The 19,009-nt window shown below is 39.5% G+C and overlaps 1 protein-coding gene across 13 annotated transcripts in view; it reads left to right on the top strand.

Moving 5' to 3' along the window:
• LOC143039374 (uncharacterized) overlaps positions 1 to 19,009 on the top strand; it is a 1,426,499-nt gene that overhangs the window by 69,262 nt on the left and 1,338,228 nt on the right. The window lies entirely within an intron of this gene.

Genomic DNA, 19,009 nt, shown 5'->3' with positions numbered 1-19,009 from the left:
CGATGGGTTGTACTGGTAGTTTTTGTGACTTGATTGAAGTTTGATGTAGTGATGCATTGGGTTAATTGAAGTCTTGATGTTGCATTGCTGGAAATCACTGCTCTGGGCTGACAATTCTAGTCGTGTAACCAGGCAGTCTCTCCTACTCAGACAGTGGTCTCTTTTCGGATGGTCTCTCTTCAGACTGGTAGCAAACTGCCATCAGGTGGTTTGAAATTGAATGCCTTATCGATTTCACTACCGACTCTCTTCAAGATAGCTACAACTGCAGGTAACACCTGTAGCAGTCAGCAGACGTTTTCTAGCAGTCAGCAGACTTGGTTAGGCAATGATGGCACTCAAGCTGGTGGGGGATGAGCTGGCAGATGGTAAATGCTCTGGGAGTCGGGTTGGTGGGTGTGGCTAGTCATGGACGAGTGGCTTGGCAGCTGATGACAGTTTTAGTCTGGTACTTGTGGACGGTCGCCTCTTTGGGGGCGTGGGACCACCACCTGGCACCAGTATGTAGCTGTTAAAAGGTTGGGGCTTAGTGGGGTCAAGTAAACCCTCTTTGGGTTTTCTTGGTTTATTTGGCAGGTACTTATTGAGATAGGCAGTATGTTGGTGAGAAGAAAGATGGATCTCATGGCTTTGAGTGGTACTCAGGAGTGAAGAGGGGACGAGGGAGAGAAGGGGTGGCTATATTAGTAAGTGAAGAGATAAGTAAGCGGGTAGTGGAGTGGAAGGAGGTGTCATCAAGGTTGATGTGGATGAAGGTGAAGCTGGGAAAGGAGATGTGGGTTTTTGTAAGTGCGTATGGGCCTGGTAGTGAAAAGAGCGTAGAAGAAAGGGAGGCTTTTTGGGTAGATATAAATGAGTGCATAGAGGGATTAGGGAGAAATGCCAATGTAGTTGTATTGGGAGACCTAAATGCTAGGGTAGGAAATGAACCAATCGATGGAGTGATTGGGAAGTATGGAGTTGTAGGTAGGAAATGTAGTAGAGAATTGATGGTGGTGTGTCTTGAAAGAGAGTTGATAGCAAATACAGTGTTTAAGAAGAAAGTCAAGCATAAGTACACATGGGAGAGGGTGGTGGATGGAAGGGTGGCAGATAGAGCGTTAATGGACTACATAGTGGTTACCAGGAGTATGGTAGGAAGAGTTAAGGATGTACATGTTCTAAGGGGAGAGAGTGGGAGAATATCAGATCATTTTTTGGTGGAAGGTAAATTGAGAGTGGAGAATAGGTGGAGAAAGAGGAAAAGGGCAGAAGGTAGGGAGGTACTTAGAGTGAACTGCTAAAATGGGGAAAAAAAGGAGAATGAGTATAAGAAGTTGAGAGAGGAGTGGGAGAGAGTAAAGGATAGAGTAGAACTAGGAGTGGAGGAGGAATGGGGATGGTTCAAGGAGGGAGTCATATGGTGTGCAAAGATGGTGTGTGGAACAAGGAGGGTGGGAGGAAATAGAAGGAAGGGTAGTGAATGGTGGGATGAGGAAGCAAAGAAAGGTGTAGAAGAGAAGATGCAGGCATTCATAGATTGGCTACAAATTAGGACGAGGGAATCGTATGAGAGGTACAAAGTAAAGAGAAAGGAAGTTAAGCATAAGATAAAGGAAGCAAAGAGGAGAGCAGATGTGAAATGGGGAAAGAGTATGACAGAAAATCTTGAAAGTAATAAAAAGATGTTTTGGAAGGAAATTAAAAGAGGAAGAGGAGGCGAATCAAGTAGAGAAAAAAAGGTAAAAGGTGCAGATGGAGAGATGATAATGGAAGAGAAGGCAGTGAGAGGAAGGTGGGCAGAGTATTTTAGGGAGTTGCTAAATGTGAAGGAGGATAGGGAGGGAAAGGTAGTTGCAGTGGGAAGCGCTAAGAAAATGAGAGTGATGAGTGAGGAAAATGGAAGAGAAATAGGGAAGGATGAAGGGAAGGCAGCCGTTAAGATGATGAGAGCAGGTAAGGCACCTGGTCTGGATGGATGCCATGCAGAATGTCTGAAGAAAGGAGGTACAATTATGGTGGACTGGCTGGTGAGGTTATTTAATGTTTGTTTAAGAGAGGGTAGAGTGCCGGAGGACTGGAGGAGTGCCTGTATAGTTCCGCTTTACAAAGGAAAGGGGGACAAATGTGAGTGTAGTAGTTACAGAGGGATCAGCTTGTTGAGTGTAGTTGTGAAGGCTTATGGGAGGGTCTTAATTGAGAGGATTAGGAGAGGAACAGAGGGAGTAATTGGTGAGGAACAGTGTGGGTTTAGGACAGGTAAGGAATGTGTAGATCAGATCTTTGTGGTAAGGCAGATATGTGAGAAAGCTATAGGAAAAGGTAAGGATGTTTTTTGGGCTTTTATGGATCTGGAAAAGGCTTACGACAGGGTAGACAGGAAGGCACTGTGGGAGGTACTGCAGATATATGGGATAGGAGGAAAGCTGTTAAGAGCAGTCAAGAGTTTTTATGAGAGTAGTAGAGCTTGCGTTAGGATTAGAAATGGAGAGAGTGAATGGTTTGAGGTAAAGGTGGGACTTCGTCAGGGGTGTGTTATGTCGCCCTGGCTGTTCAATCTTTACATGGATGGGGTGGTGCGAGAGGTGAATGCAAGGGTGGTGGGTCAGGGGTTGGAGATGATTAAAGAAAATGGAGAAAAGTGGGAGGTGAGCCAGTTGTTGTTTGCTGACGACACTGCACTTGTAGCAGGATCAGAGGAGGGATTGAGGAAGTTAGTGACAGAGTTTGAGGTGTGTGAAAGAAGGAAGCTGAAGATAAATGTGGGCAAAAGTAAGGTGATGAGATGTACAAGGGGAGAGAGTGACAGTAGGCTAGAAGTGAGCATTAACCCCTACCATACGGTGCCACACACGTAGGCGTCATGAGGAGCAAGTGGATTCGCGACGCTGCCATATCGGCGTCTTGATTATATTTATTGTAGTCGCCCCTGCATTTTGACATTCTCCCTAATCTGCCCTTAATCACATTCTCTATGGTTTTCAAAATTCACGGGTGAAAGAGAGAACGATCGATATAAGCGGTGACTATATTTTATGATGCGAGTATTATTACGACACGTACGGCTGGCATTGGCTGCTGCCCGCGAGATTTAAGTCCCGGAGTGAAGTGGTTAAGGGTGAGAAACTGGAGGAAGTGGATAGTTTCAGATACTTGGGTGCGAATGTGACAGGAAAAGGAGTGGGGGTGGAGGTAGAATGTAGATTGAGAGAAGCAAGTAAATGCCTTGGTGGATTAAAAAGTGTAATGAGAAATAGACATCTGGGAATGGATACTAAGAGGAGGTTATATGAAGGAGTGATTGTGCCAACAGCAATGTACGGGGCAGAAACATGGAAAATGAGAGAGGAAGCGAGAAGGAGTTTGAATGTGTTTGAGATGAAATGTCTGAGAAGTATGATTGGGGTTACTAGACTAGATAGAGTGAGAAATGAGGAGGTGAGGAGAACACGGGTGGAAAGGGAGCTGGGAGATAGAGTTGATGAAAGAGTATTAGGATGGTTTGGACACATGGAAAGAATGAGTGAAGAAAGATTAGTAAAAGAAGTGTGGAAGGATTGAATATGAGGGGGCATCCTAGGATGAGAGGAATGTCTGTGGAGGAAGGACGGGAGGTGACAGAAGATAGGGATGAATGGAGAAGTGCTGTGTATAGATGAGGCTGTGATGCATGAGGGGTAGTAGGTGGGGGATGGGCAGTGAGAAAGTATGTATGAAAAAATTTGATGCAGCCCGAAGGGATTTCTCCCCGTCTTCTTTTCTGCATGAGGGGACGGAGAGGGGGGTCACCGAATTTATGAAGCGGCCTTGCTGTGGATGTGCTGTGTCTTGTGACACTGCTTCTGACCCAGGGTAGTGGACAGGATGCAGGGATGACCCGTCATCCAGGAAGTGCCAAGATAAGAGGGAGGGAGGTGGGTGGAGGGGAATGGAATATATGGGAAATGAAATGGGTGGGAGTGTTTTCTGTGCCTTTTTCTTTTTGGCTATCCCCTGTGTGAGGGGGAAAAAGCCTTTGGTATATGTATGTATGTACTTATTGATATATACAGATTGGGATATAATCTCCCAAGGGGGAATGTCTCCCCTACCGAGACTAAGGGATAGTGTCTCCCATAGTCTCCTCTCTCTGGCGAATGTAATTGCTCGTTATAAAGAGGAATAAGCCTAGCTAAGCATGTTTGGTGTAAGTTGCTAGATATATCTTACAGTTATATATGTTAGTTGCATTGCAATGGGTTTAGTATTAAGTACTGTATATTCATTGATGTGTCTTGAAATGGTGTATGTAATGGAGTTATGAAAATGTAGCTTTAGGAAAGGTTAATGAACTGTCTGGTGACATTAGGTACTTGTGTTGGTTCATTGGACAATGGCATGATATAGCTTGTTATGATGTATTTAACTAGTTGTATTTTACAAGAAGAGAGCTATGCTCATAGTGACCCACTTTTGTATCTTTCAGCATCCAGTTTGATCTTAAATACTTGTATAGATTTTGCACTCACTGTTTCCTCATTCAGTTTGCTCCAGATATATATCACTCTGTGTGGGAAACTATTCTTTTTTCGGATCTCTTCAGTGACTATCCTTTTTAAGTTTCTTTTTTTTTTCCTCTATTTTTCTTCTATCCCACTTTAGTAAGTCAGATGGAAATGTACAGGTCATCAAGATTGGAGGTATTGCTAAAGGCTACCTTCTTGTATGTGTGTGGATTATGTGTCATGGCATATGATATAATGGTTAGTAATGGTAGGATACACCATGGCATTATGTACACACCTAAATCCAAAGGGTTAGTATTACCAGTACAGTTCCCCAGGGCTCAGCTTTGGATCCCTTATTATCCTCTATGTATATAAACAACTTAGACAATGGGGTTAATAGTGATGTTAGTAAATTTGTGGATGACATGGAAATAGGATGCCATATTAGGTCAGGGGAAGATGCTGAAATACTGCAGCAGGATCTTGATAAATCATTTGCATGGTTGGAGAAATGGCAAATGGAGTTTAATATCTCAAAATGAAGTGTGTTGGTCATAGGATTACACAACCCAGCTAACAGGTATAGCTTAGATAACCCCATATTAAAGAAAACAGAATGGGAAAAGTACTTAGGAGTGTTAGTGAGTCTGGACCTTAAATCCAGGAAGCAATGCATTAGTGCCAGGAATAGGACTAACAGGGCATTAGGATTTATTTCTAGGATGGTTACAAAAAAAAGTGCAAAAGTAATCATTAAACTATTTGGTGATAGACCCATCCTTGACTATGCAGCACAGTTTTAGTCTCGGTACTATAGAATGGATATAAATTCACTAGAATTAGTACAGAGGATAATGACCATAATGGTACAAGCACTTAGAAATTTACCATGTGAAAACCAACTGAGGCACCTTAATTTACACTATTTGGAAAGACAAAGAGTGCAGGATGTGATCTAATAGAAGTATTCAAATGGATGGCTTTAACAAAGGTAATACAGGCAAGATCATCATCTTAAGGCAGCAGAGTAGGACTCATAGTAATGACTTTTTTATGCATATATACAGGCATGCTAGTATGTTTGGTGGAAAGTGTATGCATGAAGAGATGGATGGTAGTGGACCTGACACTGGTGGCCAGGAATGTCAAAAAAAGCCAACAATAATTGACCACTGCAGGTCAGGTCAGGTCATGGTGTAGGATCAGTGGCGCTTTAAAAAGGGAACCGGCAGGTGTCGATAGTCACTCTTATCAGATACCCTAGTGTCTCACCATCACCACATTGCTCCCTTCCCAGGGTCAGTTAAGTACCTGTTTGGACCCCCCCTAGCCACACCTTTGTTCTTGTAATTAAATGTATATTACATTGTAAAGTTCTCGTGAGTTCAGTTGTTTGTAAATAGAATTATATATTTCATGGTATTATTTCTTTCACTTTTGTCCACTCTTGATTCACCCTTAGTCATGAAATATAGTCCTGACAAGGATGTTTTTGTAACATATGGGGGCCTGTCCAGATGTGGCCAATCTTATTTATGTTGGGATTTGTTGGCTTTAGTTTTATTAGATGTATCTTGTTGTGAATCAGCACTCTAACCCAAGGGGTTCACATGTCCGTGGTTGACCTAGGTATCAGTGGATCCAGGTGGCCTTTATATAGTGCATTATTCTTGGTGTTATTATTCAGATTCCATCAAATTTGCCAACTTGTTGTATCTCACACTTTCTTTATCTGTCAGAAGATATTTCTTAGCACAACTAATAGATTTGTCATGAGTTAATTTATGTGAATTCAGTGTTCTTGATGTCTACTGTATGGTTAACCCCTTCCATACGGTGCCGCACACGTAGGCGTCATGGACTTGGATCTCGGTGGCAGCAGCCAATGCCAGCCGTACGACGTGTCGTAATAATACTCGCATCATAAAATATAGTCACCGCTTATATCGATCGTTCTCTCTTCACCCGTGAATTTTGATAACCATAGAAAATGCGATTACAAAAGAATTAGAAAGAATGTCATTATGGAGGGGTGACTACAATAAATATAATCAAGACGCCGATTTGTCAGCCTCGCGAATACACTCGCTCCCCATGACGCCTACGTGTGCGGCACCGTATGGAAGGGGTTAAGGGTCTTGTCAGTTTATATGTTCCACCATACACTTCCCTGTAATTCACTTCTTTAATCTATTCATGTCACTTGTTCCAACTCTACACATATTTTTAATTTAGTTTGAACCTTTTTGTGAGTCATTGTGGGTTGTGAATATGAAAGATTGTAGGTTTTGCTTTTAACATTTTAAAGTGATTGTCATTGTTTGAGTTTCATTATTTTCTGTATTGTTAATCACTGGCATACTCATTTTTGTTTTAAAAAGTTTGGCTGGCCATGGGGTTGACTGGCACCTTGGAAGGAGGGCTGGGAGGTGAACACAAAATTAGGGTTAATCCCCTCCTAATATTTCAGAGGTTCACAAAAGCCCAGCCACGGAAGTGGCAGTCTTTGCTCTCTTGAAGAATACCAGGATGAGGACATTCTCAAGATTGGACCAAATGGCCCAGCAAGGAATCTTTAGTGATACCCTAGTCCATGTGCTTTGCTCATGAAGTTCCATCTGAAAAAGATGCATATCATCACAGGCAAAGAAGCCTGCTCTCCCATGCTCACCATAAATTTTGCCCACCAGGCTGCTATGCCTGGCTAAACTCTGTGGGATTCTTCATTGCAGGTGCAGATGCCTGCCTGTTATTTCCAATAAAGACTATCATTGTGTGTGTATGTTGTCGCAGGCAAGGACAGTTGGCCTCCCATGCGCACTGTGAATTTTGGACAGAGATGCACTTTTCATGTTGTTGGCCAACGAGTCTGTGTGTGCCTTCCTTAAATATAAGAAGTGGCTTTTATTTCCCCCAATGAGAAAAGCTTAAAACCCTTTTGGGGTGAGGAAGTGTTATGCACATGTACATACAGGAAATCACATGGACCAGAGGAAAATGCAAATTGCATACTGAAAGAGTGTATAGATGAACTGACAGACAAACTATACAAGATAATGGACTCCTCACTCAAAGAAGGAAAGGTACTGCAAGATTGGAAAGATGCAAACATAGTACCAATATACAAAGGAGGAAATAGGGAAGATCCTACAAATTTCAGACCGGTATCCCTTACAAGCACAGTAGCAAAAAATATGTGAAAAAGTCATCAGAAATAAATGGACCAAACACTTGGAAGAAAATAAACTAATAAACCCTAAACAATTTGGCTTTAGAAGTGGAAGATTGTGTACTACAAACCTAATTTGCTTTTACTTGAGATTAATTGAGATAATACAAGAAAGAGATGGCTGGGTAGATTGCACCTTCTTGGATTTGCAAAAGGTGTTCGATAAGGTACCACATAAAAAATTTATAAGAAAAATTTATAATAGGAATACAGGGTTAGCTGCTAGAATGGATGAAGGACTTCTTAATTGGAAGAAAAATGAGTGGTACTTAGAGACAAAAATTCAAACTGGGAAGATGTGAAAAGTGGCATCCCGTAAGGCTCTTTATTGGCTCCTTTAATGTTTGCCATAAATATAAATGATATGGATGAGGGAGTAAATTGTTACATGAACTTCTTTGCTGATGATGCCCAATTACTCAAAGAGAATAAAAACAGAAGAAGATTGTAGATCGCTACAAGAAGACCTCGACAAAATATGGGAATGGAGTCAGAAATGTGAGATGAGCTTCAACATCAAGAAATGTAGCATAATAGAATTTGGAAAAAGCAAAAATAGAGTACAGTCGAACCTCGAAAGCCCGGACTAATTGGGGGGAAAGGGCCATCCGGTCATGCCAAAAGTCCGGTAATCGAAAATGTCGCCCTGACACCCATAGATTTTCATAGCGGTATACATATAGGTAATGTATGATATGGCATAGAAACACATAAGAATAATACTCTAACACTGTAATAATAACAATACTGTAATAACAATACTATAATACTAATAATTCTAATAATAACTGTAAAACGGGCATGTAAATGTACTGTACATACAGTGTACTGTACTGTATTTTTTTTTTACGTACACTGTAAATATCGGAAGGTATGCACGCGGGACAGTGGTGGTGGCCAGGGTTGCCGCGTTTTCTACACTGCCATGTAGAATGGGAGTGTTGCCATACCGGGGCATACATTTTTCTTGGGCGTGTGCAGACTTTCATAGCAAGATATATACTTGTCAAACTTTGACAAAATGTTGGTTCTAGTTTTTTTTTATTCTTGAATGTATATAAGGCCCCCATGTCCTAACATATTCAGTAAGATATAATTTTTTTTTTTTTTTTTTTTTATTATCGCTAAAAGAAAGCTGAAACTTTAGCGTAGAATTTTTTTTCTACACCGTAAAAACGTATATTTTGGGGTATAATATTTTATATGTAACACAATTACCAATAAAAGTCATATTTTGATGTACCATTTATTATTTGATAACTAGTTCTATGATTTTTAAACAAAAGTTTGAGTTTTTGAATGCTTTTAACAGCTAGCTGATATGTAGAAAAAAATTCCTCATGTCCTTGTGCAGTTGCCACATGCTGCTATTTTACTACGTTTTGGTACAAAATTCTATGAAACGGCAGCCCTGGTGCTAAAAGAAAGCTAAAACTTTAGCGTAGAATTTTTTTCTACACTGTAAAAACGTATCTTTTGGGGTACAATATTTTATAAGTAACACAACTACCAATAAAAGTCATATTTTGATGTACCATTTGTTATTTGATAACTAGTTCTATGATTTTTACACAACTACCAATAAAAGTCATATTTTGATGTACCATTTATTATTTGATAACTAGTTCTATGATTTTTAAACAAAAGTTTGAGTGTTTGAATGTTTTTAACAGCCCGCTATGTAGAAAAAATGTCCTCATGTCCTTGTGCAGTTGCCACATGCCGCTATTTTACTATGTTTTGGCACAAAATTCTATGAAACGGCAGCCCTGGTGGTGGCTTGACTGGGCCGGGTTTGAGTACACGTGTACGGCCATCGCTGCCACCTACCGGACAAATAGGAAAGTTTGCTTGAAAAGTCCGCCCTTTGTTCATTTCGACCGGTCATGCGAGGGTCCGGGCATTTGGGGTCCAGGCTTTCGAGGTTCAACTGTATTGGGTCAATACAAAATTGGGAACAAAAGTCAAAAAAGTAAATTCAGAAAGGGACCTGGGAGTAATCATCTCAAGCAACTTGACACCTGACAAACATGTCAACAAATTATTTGGAGAGACTTTTAACTTACTGAGATCAATGAAAAAGGGGCCTTCGACTACATAGCTGAGGAGATGGTTAAAAAAATAGTGGTTACACTGATAAGACCTAAACTAGAATATGCCGCAACATTGTGGGCACCCAGCACAAAGAAGAACATAAAACTAGAAAGAATCCAAAGAGCAGCTACAAAAATGGCACCTACACTGGCAAATCTGACATATGAACAAAGATTGGAGAAACTACATCTGTCAACACTGGAACAGAGAAGAGAAAGGTGATTTACTGACCATTTACAGAATTATGAAAGAGATGTAAATCCTCGATAGAGATGACTTATTAAAGTGGGACAGAAGAGAAACAAGAGGACATGAAAAGAAACTAAAGAAGGACACTTATAGAAGAGACCTGAAAAAGAATAGCTTCCCACATAGAGTGATTGATGTCTGGAACAAACTGAATGGAGAAACAGTGAATGCCAAAACTATACACAATTTTAAGAATAAACTGAATGCAGAAAGATACAAAAACGGGTCACTACGAGCATAGCTCTCGTCCCATAAAATACAACTAGGTAAATACAGGCATGCAAGTATGTTCAGTGCAAAGTGTATGCATGAGGAGTTGGATGCTAGTGGACCTGTCTCTGGTAGCCAGGAATATCAGTAAGACCACCAACAATTGACCACCACAGGTCAGGTCAGGTCATGTCATAGCATGAGGTCAGTGGCTGTTTAAAAGGGGGACTGGCAGGTGTCAATATTCACTCTTTTCAGAAACACCCTGGTGTCTTGCCATCGCCTTGTCGCTCTCTTCCCAGGGCCAGTTAAGTACCTGTTTGGACCCTCTAGCAAGACTTGTTCTTGTAATTGAATGTATATTTCATTGTAAATTTGTAAGTTCAATTGTTTGTAAATAGAATGATATATTTCATTGTATTATTTCTTTCATTTTTGCCCTTTCTTGACTCACCCTTACCCATTTGCAAAGCATAGTCCTAACAAGGATGGTTTTGTAACCATTTAGATTGGATAAAGTTAGGTTTAAGGAAGTAGACAAGAACTGATTTACCAACAAAATGGTCAGTGAATGAAATAAACTTATTAACCATGTAGTGAACACTGAAACAATTGGTTATTTTGAGAGAAGATAAGATAATTTTATGGATAGGGGTGACATTTGGTAAGGGACATGGTCTCTTGCAGTCTCCTCCATTCTTATGTTCTTAACTAGAGTATATAGCATTGTTAGTATTTATTTAGGAGAAGTAAGATCAAAATCTTAAGTTACTTGTACTCTCTATCCCTCTGTATGGCTGCGAGACATGGACATTGAATGTTCACTTGAAGAGGCATCTCAATGTCTTTGGTTCTAAGTTGCTTCAGAGAATTGTAGAGTATCACTGGAAGGACTTTATATCAGACCAAAGACTATACTGTGAGACTTGAGGTAGGCCAGTTACCAGCATAATTCATGAACAACTATGGATAGAGGAGACAAAGGGGAACCCCCATAGAATTCATGATTGAAGCAAGTCAATTAAACCTGTTGAGAGTTGTTTTGAGTGGGAAGGATGTCTTCATGGGAGTTTGCTCAGAGAGACAGTGTGGAATGCTTCAGAGAATTGTAGAGTACCACCAGAATGACTTTATATCAGACCAAAGACTATACTGTGAGACTTGGTATAGGCCAGTTACCAGCATAATTCATGAACATCAACTATGGATAGAGGAGACAAAGGGGAACTCCCATAGAATTCATGATTGAAGCAAGTCAATCAAACCTGTTGAGAGTTGTTTTGAGTGGGAAGGTTGTCTTCATGGGAGTTTGCTCAGAGAGAGAGTGTGGACTGGAGCCAGCACGTATTTACTTAATTGTAGTATACACTGGGCTCTTATAATTGAGCATCAGTAAAATTGTCCTTATTATTGAGTGTTTTTTATTTTTTGGGGGGTCAGAAAGGGGCTGACACTGCAGTTAAATCTACAGCTTCAGCCCCTTCTTGGCCTCTCAAAAATAAAAAGACACATTTTTAAGGACATTTTTGCTGATGCTGAGTAGCGAGACCCCAGTGTACAGGAAAGAAGCAATGCTCATTGGGTCCCATCTCCTACTCGCAAATATGTCTCCTAGCCTTAAATTCATGTGCATTTCTAACTTAGTCTGTATCTTTAATTTCCAATTATATTTAGATCTGAATTCATTTAGTGTTCAAGCTTGGGCAATATTACCTAAGCTATTCCAAGTATTTATGCATCTAAATGGAAAACTACATTTCACGGGGCTGTGGAGTCAGAACACAAAACCTTCGACTCCGACTCCTCTCTTTGTAATTAAGTAATTATGGCTTACATATCTCATAAACCCTATGCATGCACTTCTAACTTGAGTGGACCTTTATCATTATAACTGGTTTATATAACAGAATAAGGATATGTGGCTTTTGAATATCATCCATATTCGTTTTTTAATATTGTCTAACAGAATTATGAGACAACATTTTTGAAAGGGTACAGAAGAAAAAGCAACAAATAAGAATATGCTATTATGTAAGGATTTTTACAAGTGTATCTTTACAAATGAAAAATAAGTACAAAACAAAAATATAATTACTTTATAACAGAAGTTGAAATATAATCTTTTATAAGATGTAAAAGACAATAAAAATAGAAATTCTGTAAGATTTTTTTTACATACATAGATATAGGGCTGCAATTCAAAATAACTACAAAAAAAAATAAAGAAAATCTTGAAAAACAGCTGATGAATTTCTTTACTTGAAATAGTAAATCTTCAAAGGAATAGTGAATATACAGTAAAAGAAAAAAAAAATTCTATAATGTAAGACTTTTTACATAAATAGCTTTGTACATAAAAATATCTGTAATAACATTTAATTATGGTTTGATAAATTAGGAATGCCCTAAGAAACGAAAATAAAAAGAGAATGGCTTCTGCCAAGTCCTTTATTGAAGCCCTCAAATCAGATTTAATTACCTTTAGAGCAGAGAACAGTCTTTCAACACTGACTTGGGTGAGTGGCATTGGTGTTAAGGGGATCGTCCATTAGAAAATCAAACTTTTTTAGTGTTGGGTGAAAGTGGCTGAGATTTTTTCCTAGTAACTGTCTTGTCTCAGAGAAGATACCACCGAGTTTTCAAGTCATTTATGCTTATACTTTTTTTTATTGTGATTTTTTTTTTTTTTCGAGGGGTAATTTTTAAAAATTTTGAAATTGATTCAGAGGATTGATCTTTGACTGGATATTGATTATTTTTTGTCTTTATAATGGGCTAAGATAGATGAAGAAACGGAGGCAGAATTATGATGTTCTGATCAGTCTGTTATGAGAAAAAAAAATCCAAAGTAAGTTGATGAAAAAGCCAAAAAACAAAACAAAAAATGTATATATGAAAAAATGCTACTAGTCCTTGACAGAAGGACATAAATCTGCCTCCAAATGTTCTCCCAATTATGCTGAATCCAAAAAGGATTTGCAGTTAAAAATCAGTGAAGGCGTTTTGGATATGAATCAAGTTAAATGTGCAAAAATCAAGTTTTTCAGGAATAAGTGTCATAGTTTTTTGTTCATGGTTACTGGTCCCCTTTCATCATTTAGGATGTTATGGTGTTGAAAGGGTATCATAGGCACAACCCTACTCTTTATTGCCAGCTTTTGATTAATTACAGGTTTATATGATGAATCCAGTTAGTATCCACCAGGGTTATATTGCACTTTTCCTTTTCTCGGCGCGATGCATCCTTGGCGACTGACGATCTTTATCTGCCATCCTAAGCTGTTTTATGGCATCACTGGTTGTTGTCCCTCTTGCTGATGGCATATATGCAAGTTCATAACCAAAGATGTGGTTCAGAACTGCAACTTGAGCACAGAATTGAACTCTAGCTGCTGATGCAAACTTCCTCTTTGAACTCAAAGCCCAGATCTTTGCATGGAAGCTTTCATTTTGGTTTTGTGTCCTTCTCTTGAGGCATTTCTCTAAAAGCTCTGCAGAGGTGAGGTCTTGATATATTGCCAGGATGGATTTCCACTTCTCAGTGGGAATCTTTGCCAGGAACGGCTTCTTGACTCTGTGAGACTCGGGTTCCTCTTGCCTGGCTAGTGCTCTCTGAAAAAAAAACACCATGAGTGTTCTCCCTTAGGACAGTAAGAATGCAATGGCTTCTCATCTGTGCTGACAATGCAGGTAGGAGGCCATGATAGCTTTACGCATTGTCTGAACGTCAGTATTCACACAATCACGTATTGCCTTCCCATAATACTGTGTCAACTCTCACAGCATCTGTCAACATATTAGCTCATATGCTATTATTTATCATACAAAAGCTTAAATATTGTGCAAAATACACAGCTTCTTTTGTTAGCAAATATATGTAACAACAGAAAACGAAATATGCAGTACGCAGCACACACGACCCAGCCACAGTAGGGTGGGGGGTACTGTATTATATTTTTTTAGATAGTAAAAATCAAGATACAGCTTCCATACTCAGCCACAAGATAGCTTATGAGCAACACTTTTAGAGGAAATATTTTCAGAATTTTTTTTTTTCGTGATTTTCTGATGGACGATCCCCTTAGAGTTCTTGCAATATCCTGGATAATCTCTGGATAAAGTAAGATGGCTTCCTCTACAGTAAGTTTTGATGATCAGTTATACTGTTCCACTTCTTTTAAGGCACTAAGAACATCTTGCTGAAAATTTCTTTTTAGAACATCTACTGATTGTATTGTATTTTGTTGTACAATCACTCACTGTAGCTTCACCTTTTTGTCCAAAACAGCTTCAAATTCTAATTTTTCATTTAATTCTGAAGAGGTTCCTTCAAGTTCTAAGTTACTGATATTGCGAGCATCATCTTTAGCTTCAGCTTCAGGTAGTCTCTTAGATCTTTTCATGTGACATGCTAGTTCAATCAGTGCTTTTTTTCCTAGATCAGTTTGCTCACTGTTTAGTAGGATTTGGTTCATTGGATACCAGCTAGCAAAAATTTATTGTCCATTAAGAGAGAGAGACTTTTCTTTTCATTGAAAGAACAATATCATCAGCAATTAATCCTTTTTTGTTCAGGCTAAATATAAACTTTTTCCACTCCAACAAGAATCCATCAGGGGTTAATTCCTCAGATTGCAAATTCTTGGTAACAACATAAGGCTGATAAAGGAGACTTTCTTGTTCTTTTACTTGTGCCCACTGGTTTTCAGTTAGTGAAACATTCTGGTTATCTAGATCCTCCAGGAAAGTTTTTAGTTTAAGTAAGCATTTGGCATTAAATAGGTGCTCTCCCAGTGCGTTGCTTGATCAAAAAATGCCACTTTTCCAGCTCATCTCTTGAGAATAGCATCAGTTTTTGGTGTTCTGGCTGCAACTACTACTTGCCTCAGCTTTCCAATGAGAGTAGCTGCATGTTGATACTTCGATCCATCTCTTATTGCTAGTTGCAGTGAATATACAGGACAACACATATGTTGAATTGTAAATAATTTAGCTACTTCTTCAACAATATATCTAAATACAGTTCTCCTATGGCTCTTCAGTTAGTTCTGTTGAGGTTTCAGGAATGTTCTCTTCATCATCATACGTTTTTATACTTTCTTCAGTTGCTTTATTCATTTTCTCAATTGTGCTCAGCATATTTGAAGCATTATCAGTTACAATACATAGAACTTGCTCTTTTTTAATTAAAAAATCTAATACATCTTCCACCAACTTATGAAGATTAGTGTGATGTGCCTGAGTATCTTTTACACCCAATGTCTGTGTCACTATCCTATCATTCTTGTCAACAAACCTCACATTAATGCCAAAATAGTTGACTCTGGTGTGTGCATGCATCCATTTTTATATAGACAAAGCATCCCTTTAGACTTTTTCTAAGTTCATCTTTCTTATTCTTAGCCTCTTCAATTACAAGTATCCTTATACTCTATCCAGTGAAACTCCAACTTTTCTAGCCATTTCTCCATTTAAACCAAGAGGCTGGTTGTGAGAAAAATTATATAGGTACACTATTTTTTACCACCATTTCAATGATGTAACTCTTAAACCTCTGTGATGTCATTGTTATGGTAACTTTATCAGTAGTAAAGAAAATTGATATTTGGGATTGTCTTCCAGAAGATTTCTCATCCTTAGCTAAAGTAGATGGAGTGTTTAAATTACTGTCTTCTTTATCTTTCCTATTTACTTCTAGCTCCTTAGGATGAAAGCATTGCAAGTGTCTTTTCAGGTTTGATGCTCTTGAAGGAGCATTTTTTCCGGAACCAGTGAAACTACTGATTTTCGATTCACATAATTTTTCACCATCATCGTCATCATCTATGATGCACTGACACTGATAATATTTTCCATCTGCTGTGACTGTAAAGTATTCAAAGACTGCCGACTTTGTTGGAACTTTTTTTTGCCATTGTATTTTTGGAAGGGCATTTATGATCTGAACTTCTTTGTAACTTTTAAATTTGAAAAAATGAAATATTTCCTGAAAAAAAAAAAATAGTCAATTAAATATCTGTAACATTTAAAGTTAAAACATATATATATTGGACTATCAGCCATATGCCAAGAAGAAAATATAGTGTCCCCTTAAATCTAACTATAGCTCATTTTCTCAATTTCATGCACTTAAAGTCAAGAAGAAATGGATTCCATAAATGTGTCAAATTAGAGGGTATTGGCTGCTCCCCGTCTGGAGTATTGGCTGTTTGTTATTGTGGCAAAGTAGCATGCAGTTGATACTTTAGGGTCTATATGGGGCGCCCCTATGGACCAGAGCCACACATAATTTTGTCTATGATAGAGGAAAACTCTGTTCATAGAGAAATGATGACACTTTTATACTACGACTGTCCCTCCGTTATGCTGTCCCCCAACCCCTTGTTGCTGTCCTGTACCATTTCTCTGAGTATTCTTTTTTCTGTGGTGGGGGAAAAGAACACTGCCACCAAGTATCCCACTTGGATCGTAAGAGGCGAGAAGAAAGGGACGGGGATTGGGACTAGGCATCCTTCTCCTTGTAGCCCCACAGGGGACATTCCTAAAAGAAAAAGTAAAGGCATAAGAGGGTGTGGGAGTTTTCGGACCAGCACCCTAAGGTTTGGGTCTTTTAATGTGCGTGGATGTGGTACAGATGAGAGTAAAAGGGAAGAGATAGGTAGTATGTTTGTGAGAAGAAAGATGGATGTGTTGGCTTTGAGTGAAACCAAGTTGAAAGGGAAGGGTGAGTGTAAGTTTTGGAGTTTAAGTGGGAGGTTATCAGGAGTGAAGAGAGGGCGAGGGAGGGAAGGGGTGGCTATTTTAGTAAATGAAGAGATAGGTAAACATGTAGTGGAGTGGAAGTAGGTTTCCTCAAGGATAATGTGGATGAAGGTGAAACTGGGAAAGGAGATGTGGGTCTTTGTAAGTGCATATGGGCCTGGCAGTGAGAAGAGTGTAGAAGAAAGGGAGGCCTTTTGGATAGATGTAAATGAGTGCATAGAGGATTTAGGGAGAAATGTCAATGTAATAGTACTGGGAGACCTTAATGCTAGGGTAGGAAATGGTCCAATTGATGGAGTGGTTGGGAAATGTGGAGTCCCAGGAAAGAATCGTAGTGGAGAGTTGATGGTGGAAATGTGTCTAGAAAGAGAGTTGTGGATAGCAAATACAGTGTTTCGGAAGAAAGTCAAGCATAAGTACACATTGGAGAGGGTGGTGGAGGGAAGGGTGGTAGATAGAGCGCTAATGGATTATGTAGTGGTAAATAGGGTTATGATAGGAAGAGTTAAGGATGTACATGTGCTAAGGGGAGAGAGTGGGGGGAATATCAGATCATTTTTTGGTGGAAGGTAAGTTGAGAATGGAGGATAGATGTAGAAAGAGTAAAGGGACAAAAGGTAGGGAGGTGCTTAGAGTGAACTCTTTGAATGAAAAGGAAAAGGACGGGTACAAAAAGAAGCTGAAGGAGGAGTGGGAGGGAGTGAAGGATAGAGTAGGGCTAGGTGTGGAGGAGGAATGGGGATGGTTCAAGGAGGGAGTCACAAAGTGTGTAAAGATGGTGTGTGGAACAAGAAGGACAGGAGGAAATAGAAGGAAGGGTAGTGAATGGTGGGATGAGGAAACAAAGAAGGTTGTAGAAGAGAAGAAGCGAGCTTTCAAAGATTGGTTACAAAATAGGACGAGGGAGTCATATGAGAGGTACAAAGAAAAGGAAAGAGAAGTAAAGCAAAAGGTAAAGGAGGCAAAGAGGAGAGCAGATGTGAAATGGGGTAAGAGTATGACAGAAAATCTTGAAAGTAATAAAAAGATGTTTTGGAAAGAAATTAAGAGTGGGAGAGGAGGCGAATCAAGTAGAGAAGAAAAGGTAAAAGGTGCAGATGGAGAGATGATAATGGAAGAGAAGGCAGTAAGGGGAAGATGGGCAGAATATTTTAGGGAGATGCTAAATGTGAAGGAGGATAGGGAGGGAAAGATAGCTGCAGTGGGAAATGCTAAGAAAATGAGAGTAATGAGTGAGGAAAATGGAGGAGAAATAAGGAAGGATGAAGTGAAGGCAGTTGTTAAGATGATGAAAGCAGGTAAGACACCTGGTCTGGATGGATGCCATGCAGAATGTCTAAAAAAAGGAGGTACAGTTATGGTGGACTGGCTGGTGAGGTTATTTAATGTTTGCTGGAGAGAGGGTAGAGTGCCGGAGGACTGGAGGAGTGCCTGTATAGTTCCACTTTACAAGGGAAAAGGGGACAAGTGTGAATGTAGTTTCAGAGGGATTAGGTTGTTAAGTGTAGTTGGAAAGGCTTATGGGAGGATCTTGATTGAGAGGATTAGTAGAGGAACAGGAGTAATTGGTGAGGAACATTGTGGATTTAGGACGGGTAGAGGTTGTGTAGATCAGATCTTTGTGGTAAGACAGATATGTGAGAAAGCTATAGGAAAGGGGAAGGATTTTTTTGGGCTTTTATGGATCTGGAAAAGGCTTACAATAGGGTAGACAGAAAGGCACTGTGGGAGGTTATGCAGATATACGGGATAGGAGGAAAGCTTGTGGGAGCTGTCAAGAGTTTTTATGAGAGTAGTAGAGCTTGCGTTAGGATTAGAAATGGAGAGAGTGAGTGGTTTGAGGTAAAGGTGGGACTTCGTCAAGGATGCGTTATATCACCCTGGCTGTTCAACTTATACATGGATGGGGTAGTGCGAGAGGTAAATGCAAGGGTAGTGGGTTAGGGATTGGAGATGATTAAAGAAAATGGCGAAAAGTGGGAGGTGAGCCAGATGTTTG

The sequence above is a fragment of the Oratosquilla oratoria genome, chromosome 26 (assembly GCF_046742065.1).
Source record: "Oratosquilla oratoria isolate Oo_2021 chromosome 26, ASM4674206v1, whole genome shotgun sequence".
NCBI lineage: Eukaryota > Metazoa > Arthropoda > Malacostraca > Stomatopoda > Squillidae > Oratosquilla > Oratosquilla oratoria.
This window is presented reverse-complemented; position numbering and strand designations above follow the sequence as displayed.